This window comes from Dromiciops gliroides, chromosome 6 (genome assembly GCF_019393635.1).
Source record: "Dromiciops gliroides isolate mDroGli1 chromosome 6, mDroGli1.pri, whole genome shotgun sequence".
Taxonomy (NCBI): Eukaryota; Metazoa; Chordata; class Mammalia; order Microbiotheria; family Microbiotheriidae; genus Dromiciops; species Dromiciops gliroides.
In genome coordinates this window covers 50,392,109-50,409,961 of record NC_057866.1, presented here as the reverse complement: position 1 = coordinate 50,409,961, position 17,853 = coordinate 50,392,109, and the positions used below count along the sequence as shown (strand labels likewise).

General features: G+C 39.8%; 1 pseudogene; it reads right to left on the bottom strand.

Moving 5' to 3' along the window:
• LOC122731977 overlaps positions 1 to 16,970 on the bottom strand; it is a 31,903-nt pseudogene extending 14,933 nt beyond the window's left edge.
• Between the last annotated feature and the right edge of the window lie 883 nt (positions 16,971 to 17,853).

The following is a 17,853-nucleotide window of genomic DNA, read 5'->3' as shown; positions in this document are numbered from 1 at the left end:
CACACACACACACACACACACACACACACACACACACAGCCCATGTGCTTATTGAGTGAATAAAAGAGCATCCAACTTTTTAAATGTTATCCCCAGTTAATCCCTTAGAAACAAGGAAAGAGATCTTTCTTTTTATAGAGTATATAACATAACGTTATATTACAATATATCATATTAATGTGTTATATAATTAATACATAATATTAATGTATCATATATTATAATATATTTATACTATATTACATTATGGTATAAGATATAATAATAACAGCTAGCATTTATTTGGCACTTTAAGGTTTGTAAAGTAAATTACAAATATTATCTCACTTTATCCTCACAACAACCCTGGGAGGTAGATGCTACTATTATCCCCATTTTACAAAGGAAGACAGAGATGAAATGACTTGCTTGAGGATAGGGTCACACAGCTAAAAAGTATCTGAGGCAGAATTTGAACTCATGTCTTTCTGACTCCAGGTAGAGAGCCCTATCCATCTACATTACCTCACTGACCATCATAAAGATCAGGTGTCAGAACCAAAGTTTCCCACTGTGTCATCCAATGGAGAACCCAGGTGGCCTGGCTTAGAATCCATTTCTCTGCCCCCCAAACTGCTTGTTCCCTTCCCTGTTGCTTTCCATGACCCCATCCTCCATGGATCATTTGTCTCATTCATTGTCTGTTTCCTCTGTGCCGATTTACCAAATTTGGGCTTTCAAGACACATGATGTGGTTAAAAAGCAGATGTGTTGTCAAAACAGAATTAGAAACTGTGAAGAAATACAGTATGGGAGTCTCGTTCCACTTTTGCCTTCTCAAATGTCTTTCCTTATCGAGCACTCAAGATGCTATTCTTAGTTCCATGAGAATATTTATTTCATCTGACACAGGTCAGTCCATATTTCTGGGATCCAGCCTTGACTGATTATCTTTTACTGCCTTGAACATGATTTAAGGGACTGGCCCTGAAATTTTTCAACATTAGCCATTTGGATTTCCTTGGTGGCTCCTAGGGCCTGTAATCCAGGGGATTTCCTTTGCTTCCAGCCAATGCCTCGAGTTTTATTTTATCAGCTCATCCCAGACCCTCTCCTTTGTCTGCAGAGTGAGTGGGAGGCCCCTCAATTATTAATGAAGTATTCCTGCATGAATCACATGGTTACCTAGGGGGAGGGTGGGGCCAGGAGGGATACTGAGGTCTATTCCACACAGGCCAGGAGTCTTGCAGGGAAGCCTTGAGCAAAGGCTACTTGGGTTACAGATGGCAGGGAGATACCATGAGGGGACTTCTACTGGGCCTGTTTGGGCTTCTCAGCCTGAGGGTGAAGGAGAGAACAAGTGCTGGAAATCCGACAGATGGATCCAACAGAGGGGAGGTGTGCTCGGGTCTCCTGGGAATTCACAGTTTGCAGTCATGGAGAGCCCCGCTCCCCCAGTCCTTCCTTTTCTGATTCAGTTCCCAGAAAACCAGTCAGCCATTCTGGCAGTGTGGGTACCCTGCTGGAGCAAAGTGCAGGCACCCGTGTTTACAGAGCAGTAATCATCTGCCTGGCAAGTGGCACTTGCACAGCCTTCATTTCTTCTCAAAGAACCCTTATGCCAGCCAGGGCAATGCGACTCTCAGTTTCTATCTCACTCCAAAGAGGAGAAAGGATTCTTAAAGGAAATCCTCTCTGTTTGATTATCTGGAGGCAAACCCGGGAGACAAAGCCCCCATCTGTATCACGTGTATTCTACAACAAAAATGTTTCCCCCCTCTTTGGGGGCTTGCTGAACCCAAATCACTTAATTATTTCAATTTACAACAATATTGGCAATTTGGAGAAACAAACAAACAAAGGCAAAACAAAATGTGATTTTCCTCCATAGTACAAAAAAGCACGCAATGTATTCATTTTCCAGGGTGCCTAGAGAATTTTCTGCCACAAAGCTGGTTTCATTAAGGGATTGTATCCTGGGGAGCACTCATCTCAAAAGAGGAATTCTCTTACTTATTAGGAGTAACACAGCATTGCTCATTGTATGCATATTAGAGGCAAAGAAGGGAGGATAGGAAGACAGGGAGAGAGAGAAAGGGGGAACAGGGAGGAGGAGGAGAGAAGCTGAAATACAGGGAAAAACGGGAAAGAAAAAGACTGGGGGAGGAACAGAAGGATGGAGGGAGGGAGGAGAGAGAGAGAGAGAGAGAGAGAGAGAGAGAGAGAGAGAGAGAGAGAGAGAGAGAGAGAATTCATTGAGAGTATCAAATTCAATGCATTAGCAGAAAATTCTACAGTTTTATAGGAAAAAATAGGTTTCTATACACCTTATCTCTTTTAAAATATATTTAACTTGTTGAGATTTTTGTACATTATAAGCAAAAAAATCATATTAATTTGAAAATTCTTTGCTCCCTGCCCCACAACCTCCTTTCCTCAATGCAGCTATTGTAGCTCTAGAAATGTATTGCATTCTTTGGTGATTCTAAAATGAGACAGACTTGTATTTTGTACATAAGATGCCTAGAATATCATAGACACTCAATAAATATTTGGTGAATGAGCAAATGGGTGAATCAGTAACTTTGTTTAGGGGTCCAAAGGCCCTTAAACATTCATACCAATGCCCTACACCCCACGCCCTTCTTCTATATTTCTCTGGAGCAGTCAGGATTTGATTATTATTATTATTATAGGGGATAAAATGTAGCCTTCCATTTAAAGATCCAGTTGGTCCATAATCACTAACCAGTAGATCTCTAAGCCTCAACTGATAGATTGCTGGCAACATACTGTCTTCCATGCAGAGAGGCATGGGGAAAGGATTGTCTCAACATTGGGTCACCCTGATCTTCTCTTCTTTGGGATTCTCCTGTCATTATTCTTTAGTCCCCTTCCCTGTCTCCCCATGACAGTTATCTCAAGACTTAAGAAAAATTAAAAATAGTACCTCACCCCCACACAAATGTTGGAGACCTTTGCCTTAAAAAAAAAAAAAGCAGAATGGGGCGGAATTATACAAACATATGGTTACAGATTGGAAGTAAAGGGATCTGGATTCAAATCCAGTCTCTGCATGCTATGTGTATGAGTTTAGGCAAATCCCTTAATCTCCCCATGCCTCAGTTTTCTGATCTGCAAAACAAAGGTGGTCAGATCAAATGGCCTCTGAGGTACCTTCAGACTTTAGATTTATGATCTTATGGCTACTTCTTTTGACTCCAGATATGGAAGGTCATAGAAGGCAGGAGGTTGTTGCTGTGTATGGTCTCTCCATACAGTGCCTGCCTAACATACTGGTAAGAAAATAATGAATAAATCACTTATTATGTAGTTTTGATGGTGTTGCTCATGATGGTGAGGATTTTTTTTTTCTCCCTTGATGAAACCACTGGCTTCATACTCAGATTGAATGTACTTCTATTTGTGTTTTTTTCCTTTTTTTTTTTTCAGGGCAATGAGGATTAAGTGACTTGCCCAGGGTCACACAGCTAGTGTCAAGTGTCTGAGGTCATATTTGAACTCAGGTCCTCCTGAATCCAGGTTTGGCTTTATCCACTGTGCCACCTAGCTGCCCCCTGTATTTGTTTTTTAAACTAAAGTTTATAACATCTATTTACTCACTTGCTTCCACTAGGACTCTCCACATTTTTGTTTCCCTGCGCAAAGACTTGTACTAGTAGATTTTTTTCTTAATAAAGACAAAAAGATTGCATAATATAACTCTGACATGCTGGGAAGATGGGGAGGGAAGTAGAGTCAGAGAATGAGCTTGGTCAGTATTAGGGATCTTTGGTCATTGGTGACTTGATTGCCAGAAAAAGGGAGAGGTTTTGGAAGATGGCATGTTACAAAACAAAATCATTTTTTTCAAATTAAAGATGGTACCCATGTGGTCATGGGCTAATCTAATCTCTCTGGCCCTCAGTTCCTCATTGAAAAAATGATAGGGTTGAGGGGTAGCTAGGTGGTACAGTGTATAGAGCACCGGCCCTGGATTCAGGAGGATCTGAGTTCAAATCTGGCCTTAGACACTTAATAATTACTAGCTGTGTGACTCTGGGCAAGTCATTTAACCCCAATTGCCTCACCAAAAAAAAAAAAAAGATAGGGTTGGATTAGATAGCCTTCAAAGCTTTTCTAACTCTACATCTATGATCTTATGATAATACAGGAATAAATTTGGATATTTGATATATTATTTTGTTGCAAAACTGAAATCATGATTTTGTTCATTGAGAAACTCAGACCATCGACTTAGAGTGTCTGCTTCCCATGAGGAGATGTTTAAAGGTTTATTTTGATGGTCTCTCTGGCAGGGGCACTTTCTCTTTGAGATAACAGGACAGGAACTGAAAACTAGGGATGACAGTCTTTCCTCACACCTGACAAGTCTCTTTAGAAGGGCTTTCACTGCCCTCTGCTGGTTGGTCCAGGCAAAGTCTCTCTGTAAGAAGATAAGGGATGGAAGGCTCTGCACTCTGGGATGAAGCCTTTTCCAAAGACCTTTGGTCAACAAATTCCCTGGTCTTCTATTGATTCATGGAGTAAAAGAAAGAAATCAGCATTTGGAGCCATTAGACCAGGGTTAGAGTGGAGGCTCTTTTTACTGGTTTGTATGACCTTGGCTAAGTCATTTCATAGACTCAACTGGGGGTGGGGGTGGGGAATGTATTTGAGGTCAGAGGGCTTGGCTTCAAATTCTGATTCCCCTTCTATTATCTGTGTGACCTCATCAAGCCTCTTAACCCTTTCCAGACCTTGGTTATCTCATCTGTCCAACTAGATATTGTCATCCTTCTGCCTCTCTGAGGCTGATTCCCCATCTGTAAAATGAAGATGAGAATTATTTGCTCTACCTACCCACAGGGTATTGTGGGAATCCAATGAGACGGCATGTACTGAACATTTTGTAAGCATAAAGCATCCTATAAATGTCATCATTACTACTTGTAAAAACTGATGCCTTTTTTCTTTTGATTGAATTCTCTAATTATTAAAATAACATTTCCACTTTACTGTGGGCCATTAGCAGGTCACCATTTGACTCCAGTAGAATTACTCTGTAGCTTCAGCATTTTGTCTTAAAATTGAGTGGGAAGCAGAGGTGGGGAGACAATTAATATCCTCTTTAGAGAAATTATTAGAACAGAAATCCATGATCCTCCTTTACTTTACTATGAAATGTGTTTTTGTTTATGCAAGACATAACCCCAGATCAATCAACCTATCAGTCAGTCAGTCTGTAAACATTTACTAAATCTCTACTGTTCCAGACTCTGTGTTTCGCGTTGGAGAATGAAATGGTTTCTGCCTTCAAGAATCTTACATTTCTATTGGAGGAAATGGCACATACACCTAAGGTCCGAAGTTGTGTTGTTCTCACATTCTAGACACTGAGCAATAAATTAGGATGGGGAAAAAATAGGGAAAGAATTCATTTATTTGGCAAGCATTCCTCACTTTTTAGGCACCTATGTATCAGGGCTAGGTCTGGAGATAGAAAGACAAAATAAACAAAATCTGCCCTTATCTTTAAGTAGCTTATATTCTATTGGGAGAAACAACATGTAAATCGAAGGTCCAAAGTTGTGCTGCTGTCACGTCCTAGGGATGAGGAGATGTTATATTGGACAAAAATATTAGGGAAGGAGCTCACTAATCACATCAGCGTCATTTGGCAATCACAACTTCATGAAACTAATGTGAAAAACTAGGCTTATAACCAACAATCAGCTGGCATTTATTTATACTCTACTACATTCCAGTCACTGGGTTAGGTGCTGAGAATACAAAGACAAAAAAAATTAGTCGTTGTTTCCAAGGCTCATAAATTCTATTGAGGAGACAAAATGAGCATGCATACATCTTTACAAAATATACACCTCTCCTTTAGAAAGAGGATAAACCTATGGCTGGTCAAGACACCATTTTTATGATGAGATGAATTAAATGGGCATTATGTGCACTTGCATAGTAAGTAGGGACTCAATAAATGTTCCAGAACTAAATTGAATCAAACTAATCTTTTTAGAAATGACCAAATAGCCTTCAGGAAAATCCTTTCTGAGGAGAGTTTTATCTCCTGAAAGTAGATTTCAACCTGTGTAATGTTATCCCACATTGTATGTTAGACACAAGGGGACAGAACTATAGCTCATTGTTCTTACACCTGGGACAGACATTACAAAAGGCTTTGGGGGGTGAGCATCGTTCGACAATCAACATTTTAAGACAGAATCACTTGTAGGGGATAAAGACCTTGGATCTTTTGACTTCAGAGCTTCTTAGGGATGGGGGGGACGTCCTTGGGCCTCCCACTGAGAGCCCAACAGAGACGCCTCAAGAATATATTCAATCCCAAGAAGATGCCCCCTTCAGACACATCTCTGTCCAAGTTGCACTCTCTGAACAGATCAATTTGGGATTGAGCTGGGATTGGACTATGGCACCCCAACAATGAACTTGGCTGGACAGACTCTGAAGTTTGAAAATGGCAACTCAAAGGGAGATTGACCCAAGGACAACTAGGAGCCACTACCATGGCAGAGAGCAGGGTGAGGTCAGGATGGGGGAAACTCATCAGAAAGACCTGTATTGATTATTACTATTATAGAAGCCTCCTATTTGAACTTTTCTATCAAATTATGTATTACTTTCAGTTTCTAGAAGCTGAAGGAATGCAAGTTTGATTAACACCCAATAAATTTAGGAACTCTACATCTGTTGTCCCACCCTGGTTATAGCTCTGCAAGATAATAAGGCCCTTCTTTATCTACTCCTGCGATTTGGGGATGCAATTATGTAATCACTACTACAGGTAGATTCCACAGAGTAAACTACGAACAGCACAGACAACCAGAAAACAGACATCGTCCTTGAGAGGATACTACCCAATATCCTGGGGTTTTTCTGAGGAGGGTTACTTGGATTATATTTCCTCAAAACTGTCCACAATAATTCAATTCTATTAGATTAAATTCAGAAAACATTTATTAAGCATCTACCCTCATATAAGATGTTGTGCTAGGTCTGAGAATACACATATGACAAATGACACAGTCTCTGGCCTCAGAGTTTATAGTCTATTTAGCAGTGATCTATATTTCAGGGAAGAGGTGGGGTTGAAGATGTAAATGTCTCAGTCATCTGCATAGCAGAGATCACCGAAGCCAGAAGGACAGATGGGATTGCCAAGGAAGAGACCAAATAGAGAGAAGAGGAAAAGTGTCAAAACAGACCAAAATGTGAAGACTCTTTGGAGTCTCTTTCTACCTTTTTACTGCCCCCTTCTCTTCTAGTTTCTCTCCTCTCTTTCTCCAGGGCATTAGGGCTTTCTGCCTACCGAGGACATTGTAGAACCTTCCAGTTAGGAGGAAATCAGATATAATCAGTCACTGATACCTTAGGTGAAGTAGGTTAATATGTGTGTCCACTACCACCACCACCACCTCCAATCAGGGTCATTTGATTTCTAAGTGAGAACCTCAGGAAGAAGAATCTAGATGAATGAATTAGTTTCTAACAGTAAAATTTCAATCACTGTGGGACCTGGCGAGGGGAGTTGTGGTGTATTTTGGGAGGGAGGGAGGGAAGTGTATGGAAGGGAGCTAATTCTGTTTATTCATAAAGCAGATCCTGACAACAAATAATACTCATCAGTTCCTAAAGAAAAGACCTACTAGTGAATTTCATAGCAACTATTCCCCCAACTTGCCTATGTTTGTCAGTGTGAAGGACAGATAGATGATACAGTGGATAGAACACTGGGCTTGGAATCAGAAAGACTCATCTTCATGAGTTCAAATACAGCCTCAGACATTTGCCAGCTATGTGACCCTGGGCAAGTAACTCTACCCTGTATGCCTCAGTTCCTCATCTGTAAAATGGGCTGGAGAAGGAAATATCAAACACTCAAGTATCTTTGCCAAGAAAACCCCAAAATCAGGTTATGAAAAGTCAGACACGACTGAAAAACAACCTCAAGTACTTCATTTCCTATTCTACCTATGACATAAGTATAGGTAAACTCAAGACTCACTGTAAATCATTGATGGCACCTGAAAGCCAACCCAATCACCTTCTGCTTTACTAGAGGGAGTTGGGCAAGTGGCCCAGTCCCACTGTACTCTGCCCTGATGAGGCTACATCTGCATTGCTGAGTCCATTTCTGGGTGCCATACTTCAAAGAAGGCTGGAATATGCCAAGAGGAGAGAGGCCAATCTGGTGAGGGGACATGAGGACTGGTTGAATGACCCAAGGAGGTTTAACCTTGAGAGGCAAAGACCCAGTGTGGGGGTGGGGAAGCGGACACAGTGATTGAAATGTATAAAGTGGTATCATGTGGATGTGGGTTACACATGTTTTGCTTGGATGCAGTGGATAGAATTAGGGGCAATGAGTGGAAGTGGTGGGGAGCAGATATGGGCTTGATCTTAGGAAAAACTTTCTTACCCTTGGAGCTAGGACTCTAACCCATCAGGAATGGGCTACTTTGGGAGGCAGAGCACTCTTCTTCTGTAGAGATCATCAAGAAAATTTTTGATGACCTCTTGGCTGTGATGTTGTAGAGGGGATCCCTATTTAATAAAAATAATAATTATTATTATAAACAATGTATTATATATCATTATTATAATCATACCACTCTGAAAACTTCCAAGTGCTATATAAATGCTAATGTTACATATTAATGCCATATCATTATATATCTAATGTTAATTTGTCATTCCTATGAGTATTAGTATTATTACAATTATTAGCATTTATATATTATATCATACTATAATATAGTATATATGTGTTTATAGTATAATATAATTTATTAGCATTTTAAGATTTGCAAAGATTTTTACATGTGACTTCATCTGAGTGAGATTAGATGACCTCTGAGGTTTTCTTTTCCAGCTTTGAGATTCTGTGAACCCCTCTGTCATAGGGGTCAACATCCATTAATCTTCTGGGTGAACAGCCGACCTGTTTCCATTCTACCGCCATTTCCAGTCAGGTCAAGAACTCTTCTGATCAGGTGGATCCTTTCTTTCTACCCTTAACATACTTTTCAACTATAGGCTGAGTTAAATGGGATTTGGGGTTGGGAGGAAGGGATCTTCCATTAGTCCCCATATGTGTACCCGACCAGGTTCACTACTTATCCTTTTTGTGCCTCCAACCTCATTCTTAAAGAGTGATAGTAGACAGTGACAAACATGCTGTTAAAATTTAAAGGTCATTTTGAGTTTTAAATAACCAAGTCTACAAAGAGGATTGTAAGTGAAATGCTCAACTCATTTGTTTTTTTAAGCATATATTAAATTTAAACACAGCTATAACAAAATTACTTTGTCCTCTTCTAAACTTTTGTTTTCTGTATAATTGTAAAATGTTTTGATACTTTTATTCTTCCTTTTTTCCCTTCCTTCTCTTTATCTTCTCTTTTCTTTCTTTCTTTCTTTCTTTCTTTCTTTTTTTTTTGGTGAGGCAACTGGGGTTAAGTGACTTGCCCAGGGTCACACAGCTGGTAAGTGTCAAGTGTCTGAGGCCAGATTTGAACTCAGGTACTCCTGTCTCCAGGGCCGGTGCTCTATCCACTGTACCACCTAGCTGCCCCTCTTTTCTTTCTTTCTCACTATCTTTCTTCCTTGCTTTCTTCCTTTCTTCCACCCTCCTTCCCTTCCTCCTTCCTTCCTTCCTTCCTTCCTTCCTTCTTCCATCTTTCCTTCCTTCTTTCCCTCCTTTCCTCCTTCATTCCTTCCCTCTCTTTATATTTATTTTCTGTTATTACTCAATAACTCAGCCACATACCTTCCTTTGAAATGTTCAGGGCATTTTCACACAAAGTATCTCACATGGCCTCATTTCACAGAGAAGCTTGGGCAGTGCAGGAAGACCAGGTGTCTGTCCATTGGCTGAGTTCTACTTGGTGTATACAATCCAGTGACTGTAGAGAAAGGCTTTCCCCTACTTTCCATATTACCACTGAATAATAATAACTCACTGATATGTATACTGTACTTTATGGTTTACAAAGTAGGTTCAAAGAAATAATAGGACCTTTGCTAGGAGTGGACTGGATAATGATAACTGCCAACAGAAAGAATGCTGAGATACTCATTTCCTATTTTCTTCTGCAAAGGAGATTGACCTTTATGCTGGAAAAGCAGATCAAAAATGACTAAAAGGAATGTGATACTCTAAATAAGTCAGGAGGTAGTAAGAAAGCACCCAGCTGACTTTGATCAATCCCCCCTGACCCAGATGAACTACATCCTCAAGGCCTGAAATAGCAGATATGATTGCCAAGCCTCTCTCAGTGATATTTGAAAAGTCATAGAAAAATGGGAAATATGCTATAATATTGGGGAAATACGAATGTCTTGGTTTTCAAAACAGGGAAGACAATAGAATCTGCATACCATAGACTTTGAGATTGACTTTGATTCCTGGGAAAATGTTTGAAAAAATCCTTAAAAACTTACATGAACTGATGTATAACGAAGTGAACAGAACCAGGACATCATTGTACACAGTAACAGTTATACTGTTCATTGAAGAACTTTGAATGACTTTGCTATTCTCAGCAATACAATGATCTAAGACAATCCTCAAGGACAAATGATGAAGCATACTATCCAGCTCCAAAGAAAGAACTGATATTGATTAAACACAGACTGAAGCATGATATTTTTCTTGTTCTTTCTTTGATTTTTTTTAGTCTTCTTATACAAAATGACTGATATGGAAATGTTTTACATAATTGTACATATATAACCTATATCTGATTGCTTAGCACCTCAAGGAGGGGGAAGGGGAAGGAAGGAAGGAAGGAGGGAACTCAAGATTTTAAAGAAAAATATTTAAGATTTTTAAAAAGAATAATCAGCAGCTTCCACACCTCCCCACCCCATCTACCCCTGCACTTTGGGGCCTTCCCCAGCACCAGTTCCAGCCCAAACATCTCATTGGCTTTAAGAGGATACAGGTTCAGGTAGCATCCCAGTTATCAGTAAGACCCTGCATGGATTCCCAGACCTGGAAGAATCTCTTTTGCTTTTGACAATCTCCCTCTGAGTTCTCCCTGGGTGCCATCTCTGTTTGAATGTGCTTCTATATTCAGTTTTTCTCAGCAGCAAGGGGAGAGAATGCATTAGACTCCTTTTATCCTAGCCAAGTTCTCATAATTAGGATTTTAAGCCTTTCCTTGCACACCCAAGTCTCCTGTTAGTCAAAACATTGTTAACTTTGATGTAAACTTAAACAGCTCTAAACCAACATCTAATTGGGCTCATGTCGGCAATTATTCTGCCTCTGGGACATCCCAGCTCCTAATCACCCTCACTTGGACCCAGAGTGCCCCTGGCTTTTGTGACTGAAGCAGGAAGCTGAGTGAGCTTCTCATCATGGTCCCTGGCCTCATGGGAAAGGGACACATCAGCTGAATTGCAGAATAGGACTCAGTAATGAGTCCAAGGACTTGGGTTCCATCACTACTGAGGCCCTGTAGCTCAAAACTGTTTTAAGGCCTCAGACTGAATCTATGAGATTTCTCAGATACCTGGACCCCTTCCTCTCTTTTATCAGAGTCTCCTCTCCTTTGTATTAAAGTTTTTTGTGGAGATGTCTGATTTCTCTCTGTCTGTCTCTGTGTCTCTATCTCCGTCTCCCTGTCTCTCTCTGTCTTTGTCTCTCTGTCTCTGTCTTTCTCTGTCTCTGTCTGTCTGTCTGTCTGTGTCTCTCTCCCTTTCTCTGTCTCTCTGTCTCTCCCTCCCTCCCTCTGTGTGTATGTGTGTTTGTATCTGCTATCAGGGAACACGTCTTAGCCCTCTCTATGTCCCCTCTGGTGGCCAGTAGTACCCACTAGGAGCTCAGTAAGCAGTTGTTGAATGTAAATGTAAGAGAGTAGAAATTATTATTCTTTCTCTTTGTCTCCTCAGCATCTAGCACAATGCCTAGCAATAAAGTATAGGTGCTTAATAAATGTTTATTCATTGATTCACTCACTTTGGCCAGTTGTCTCATAGATTCATGCCACTGGGCATTGAGTTGGGGGATTGGATGAAGAACTCCATGTAGATCAGTATAAATTCAGTCCTGCTCAGGTCGTCCTGACTCTAGACCCAGAACTCTATGCACTGTACCACCTAGATGCCCTACCACGCCTATCTTAACAGACCAAAAGACAGAGTTTCTTGTGTCATAACCATCATAAACATAAGGTCCCATGGCCAAACAAGTCGTTACTGAACTGAGCTAGAATTTGAATCTAGGTGTTTTCCAACTCTGTCGAGCATCCCTGCTGCCTGCCTATCTGCTTCTCAGCTTATTGTCCTGCTTGTGCCACCTCTATGGTTATTATAGATGAGTAGTGTCAACAAAGGGTCAACAACCTTCATAGTATATGTGTGTGTTTGTGGGTGTATACAAACCCATATATATGCACACACATATAAACTTTATGTTATCATCTTATATATTATCATATAACAGAGATGCATATATTTCTACACATATATACATATCTATACATGCATGTATATACACGTATGCATATATGTATATAATATATCCCCCATATGCAGCCAGTTTTGAGCTTTAATGGTTTAAAAGTACACCAAGACTTTTGGAATAGTGTGTGTGTGTGTGTGTGTGTGTGTGTAAATGAGGGGTCATACTAGATGACTTCTGAGAGATTCCTTCCTCTGATTAATAGACTTACTGCAATCCTTGCCAAATCCTCTTTATCCCTGAGTATACACAATTTCATCACAGACTTGTCTTTTTCCCCCATTCTGTGGATACATAGCCATTAGTCTTTGCCATGACAGGCTCACATTGATCCTGAATTCTTGTCCTATATATGTATATGTATTTTTGTTGTTTAGTCATTTCAGTCATGTCTTCTCATGACCCCATCTGTCAAGAAAACCCCAAATGTGATCAGGAAGAGTAGGACGTGACTGAAAAATGACTGAACAAATAGCAGTGATTCCAGAGTGGCTTGCCATTTCCTTCTCCAGCTTGTTTTACGGATGAGGAAACTGAGGCAAACAGGGTGAAGTGACTTGCCCAGGGTTACATAGCTAGTAAGTGAGGCCAGATTTGAAGTTGGGTCTTCCTGCTGGTACCATATCCACTTTGCCACAAGGATGGACTAAGAGTTTTAGTGCAGTATAAAAGCTTTAATAACAGAAAACTTCACTAAGACTTTTGGGAATATAAGTGTGTGTATATGTATATGTGTATGTAAATGCATGTATGTATACACACATACTGTTCCATGTATAGATATATGTATGAATGTATAAGTATGTGTATATATGTATATGTTTGTGTATCTATGTATACATATATAAAAGAAGGAAGGAAACAAAGATTTATTAAGTGTCTTCCATGTGTCAGGAACTGTTCTAAGTGCTTTACAAATATTATCCCATTTGTTCCTCACAATAGCTGGGGTGCAATGGCAGGAAATTTTCCTTGAATTCTTTTCCCTGTTTACTTTTCTTGTTATCATAGATTTAGAGCTAGAAGAGCTCTAGTTCAATCTCCCCGCCTCCCCAATTTACATATGGGGAAACTGAGACCAAAGGAGCGGAATTTACTTAACCTTCGCTTCCAAGAGGTGAGAAGTTGCTGAACAAAGATTTGGCACTTCGACTCCAAATACCGCCTACTTTTCTGAGCCACCCTCCTATCCATTTGATGTGAGCCCTGAGGGCTTTCTCAATCTCTTCAAAGCCCATGGGGGGTCAAAAGTGCTGACTCAAACATGTGGTGTAAAACCCTGTTCTGTATATTTAAAGCATAGCACCCCTTGAACCTCTGGGACTTCTTCTGTAAGACTCACCTTCATGTTGAAAATGAGAGAGTTACAATAAATGTCCATAAGATCTCTGATATTTTCAGAGTCTATGAGCCAGCTCCCAGTATGACAAAGCTCAGCCACTGTGCTTTTCATTATCCCTCCTCTTAGTGTATCCCATTCATTAAGCCGAGGACATTAGCTTTAGAGCACAGTGCTAGAAATATTTATGGTTGTTTTTGGCGTCCTCCACCAAAGTCTAATCCCAATGAGCTTAGTTAGATGGCTTGGCCATATCTGTAAAATGGGGATAATTAATAGCACCAGCCTCTCAGGATTGTTTACCTACCTCAACAGGTTGTTGTAAGGATCAAATGAGATGATGAATGTAAAATGCTTTAGAAACTGTAAAGAATTTTATCATTCATTATTATTATTATCTATAGTATAACTATTAATACAATGACTATATTATATTACGTATATTATAATTATATTGGCATATCAATATAACTATGTTATATCATAATTCTTATAACTGGATTTTATATGTATTATAACTCTATATCATAATATGTATTATAATTATTATATTATCTGTATTATAACTATTATTAAGTAGTAGAGTCAGGATTCAAATCCAGATCTGGGAACTCTGATTTCATTTTTCTTTCCACTGTACCACAATATAATAACTTATAGCAGAGTCAGAGATGGCTATAAGAAATCTGCTCTCTTTACTCTTGGAAGGTATGAACATTAAAAGATCCCAGTCCCTATAAAGTCTGGGAATAGTGGCATTGACACTGAGTAATAAAATATCAAGCATATTTTACAGTGATAAATTGTTCAATTGTTTTTAGTTGTATCCAGCTCTCCACGAACCCATTTGGGCTTTTCTTGGCAAAGACACTGGAGTGGTTTGCCATTTTCTTCTCCAGCTCATTTTATAGATGAGGAAACTGAAGCAAATAGGGTGAAGTGATGTACCCAACATCACACAGCTATTAAGTATCTGAGGCCAGATTTGAACACACAAAGATAAGTCTTCCTTACTCCAGGCCCAGTGCTCTGTCGTTTGCAGTGCCACCTAGCTGCCCAATGTGATGATTTTGACACGCTTATTTCTTGATGTTTTGATCTAAATGGACCATGTCATCTTAGAGCTAGAAAAGGTGTTAGAGGTGATGTAGCCCAACCTCTCTCATTTTTATACAAGAGGAAACTGTGCATGGTCACATGGTAAGTTAGTGGAAGAGCCAGGATTAAAATCCAGATCTCCTGACTCCTGGTTCAGGTCTCTTTTCAGTGCCCTATGTCCTTGAGAAATAGTCTGATCCAGTGAAATGAATCCTATCTGCACTTGGTGTCTGAAGACCTGGGTGTGAGTCATGATTTTTATTACTTATGAGCTGCTTCTCATTGATGAGCTTCAATTTCCTCATCTGTAAAATGGTGGTAATTATTATCTCTGCTGTTCAGCACTTTGTTCAGCTAACATAGAGATAGTACTTTGTAACTATATATGTATATATATATGTATATATATATGTATATGTGTGTATGTATACATACACATATACATATATATACAAATATATGTATATACATACACACATTTTTTATTTATAATATACATTTATATGTACACACACATACAGACTATTAAGATATGGTCAGTAGAAGACTGTGTTTTTTCTTACATGCAACTTTCCTTGGTTGTATTTTCCTAAAAGTAGAACACTCAGTATTTAACTTAATTTGTGCTTTTCATGGGATGAATAATGGAAGGAAGTTTAATTCAACTCAATGTTTTTAAAACACTTTCCATGGGCAAGGTACCATGAAAGGGACTAAAGATATACCAATTAGTTAAGAATAGATGATTTCCTCACTCTGCCAACCCATCTAGAACTTATTTGATAAGGCTTAGGGAAACTGCCCAAGGTTCAAAGATTAGGTGATTTGCTCATAATCACACAGCTCAGGTCATTGAGAGATTACCATACATGATGACTTTTCTATAAGAATTTTACATTTCCTTGCTAAATCATTATGGTGAGGAATCAAAGGGCAATAGGCTGGGACCTTTGGACAGCCTGGGCATCTTGGGCAATACAGCAGTAGGCATCAGCATCCTGGCCGTGGTGATGCCAGGGAGCTGGAGGACATGAGTGGACCCTTCCTGGAGCCAGCAGCCCTTGGAATAACAGATGTAGATGGTGGATGGATTGGCAGCAGGGTCTTCACACATAAAGATGGCAGGTGTGCCCTCAGGCACCTCGATGGATGGTGCAATGGACACTTGGTTGACTGTAGGACAAGGAGGGTGGGACTAGAGGGAAGAGACAGCCTTTGTGCCAGGGTACCCGGAGACAACTGCCATACAATAATCAATTGAAGAGCATGACTGAGCATGTTGCCCTGGAGAAGACTTAGGAAAGACATGTCCTTTATTATTGGAAGGGCTGTCACGATGAATCTTATTCTGCTTGACCCTAGGGGACAGAACTGGAACCAGTGGCTAGAAGATGCAGGGAGGGAGATTTAAGATCAGAGATTCACAGCTCTAAGGGATCTTAGAGGTCACCTAGTCTAGCCTCTCATTTCACAGATGAACAAACTGAGTCTCAGAGATTAAAGAACTGATCTAAGGTCACACAGGTAGAAAGTGGCAAAGTGGCCGTTTAAATCCAGGACTCCAGGTCTAGTGGTCATTCCATTCTCATAAAACAATCACATATAAGGAAAAACTTCCTAACGATGGCACTGTCCTAGGTCAAAGGTCTTAAGGCTGAGCTTCAAGGGGAAGATGTGGAAAGAAAAAGCATCTATATAGTCCCTGTTATGGGCTAGGCACTATGCTAAGCACTTTACAAATATCTCATTTGATCTTTTTTTTTGCAGGGCAATGAGGGTTAAGTGACTTGCCCAGGGTCACACAGCTAGTGTCAAGTGTCTGAGGTTGGATTTGAACTCAGGTCCTCCTGAATCCAGGGCTGGTGCTTTATCCACTGTGCTACCTAGCTGCTCCCATCTCATTTGATCTTAAAGGAACAGGGATGTCATAAAGAAGATTCGTTTTTCGTTCTCTTTTTGTCACAGGTGATCTGGAAATTCCATTCTTTTTTTTAAAATTCTGTAATTCTGCTCAGTACCTTGGACCTCAATGTTGGTGATTCTCTTCATTTGACCTTTATTTTTATTTTTAAACAAGGATTGGACTGCTTGCTTTTATTTCATCTTCATAAAGAAGAAATATTTTACTTTCTAAGCTGTGATTTTCTAATGATTCTTTCTTCAAGCAAATTTTATTTCTCATCCTCAAGCTAATATATTCATTTAGCCTCAGGCAGGCTCCTTGCAGCTCTGACCCTCCTTTTGGGTATTTCCTTGCAAAGAAAGAATGGGTAACCTGATATTCAATATTCAGTAATAAGCCTAGCAAGAATACTGAGTAATCCAGGGAAGTTGCTCATTCGAATTTAGTTTAATTCAGTTGTATTCAGTTTAATTAAATCAATATTTCTCAATTATGTACCTAGAAGCAATCTGGAAGCCTGTTCTAGAAACCTAGAACAATCCACCTTCATTAGGCTGGGGCAGTTCTTAAGGTCAGAAAATCCTTAGAAGCAGCAAAAGTGTGAACTTTTAAAATTGCTGATGTTCACAATAATTGTCCCTAATTATATTCACACTGATAAGAGAGCTCAGCATAGGCAGCTGTCAGTAAAACAGATGTCACCATGCATATGCCCTGAAATGGAACTGTATTATAATTAGGGATGGTAATGGTAACCTTAGGGCAGTCTTAGAGTCACATCTGTTACATATGGGGACCTTTGTAATGATCCCATACTAATGTTTTTCTCTTCTTAGACTTTGGCTCAGACTGTGCAGTGGGAGTGAAGTTGAAGTCTATGACAAGGGAGATTTCAGGGCTTTTGCTGTCATGGGTCAAAGTACAATAAGGTGGATTCCACCTCCAGTTGGACAATGGGCTTCTGGAGACTTGTACTGAGTGCCAAAGCACAGCCAGGTTGGGTTTCTTTAGAAAATAGTGAGGAAGGGG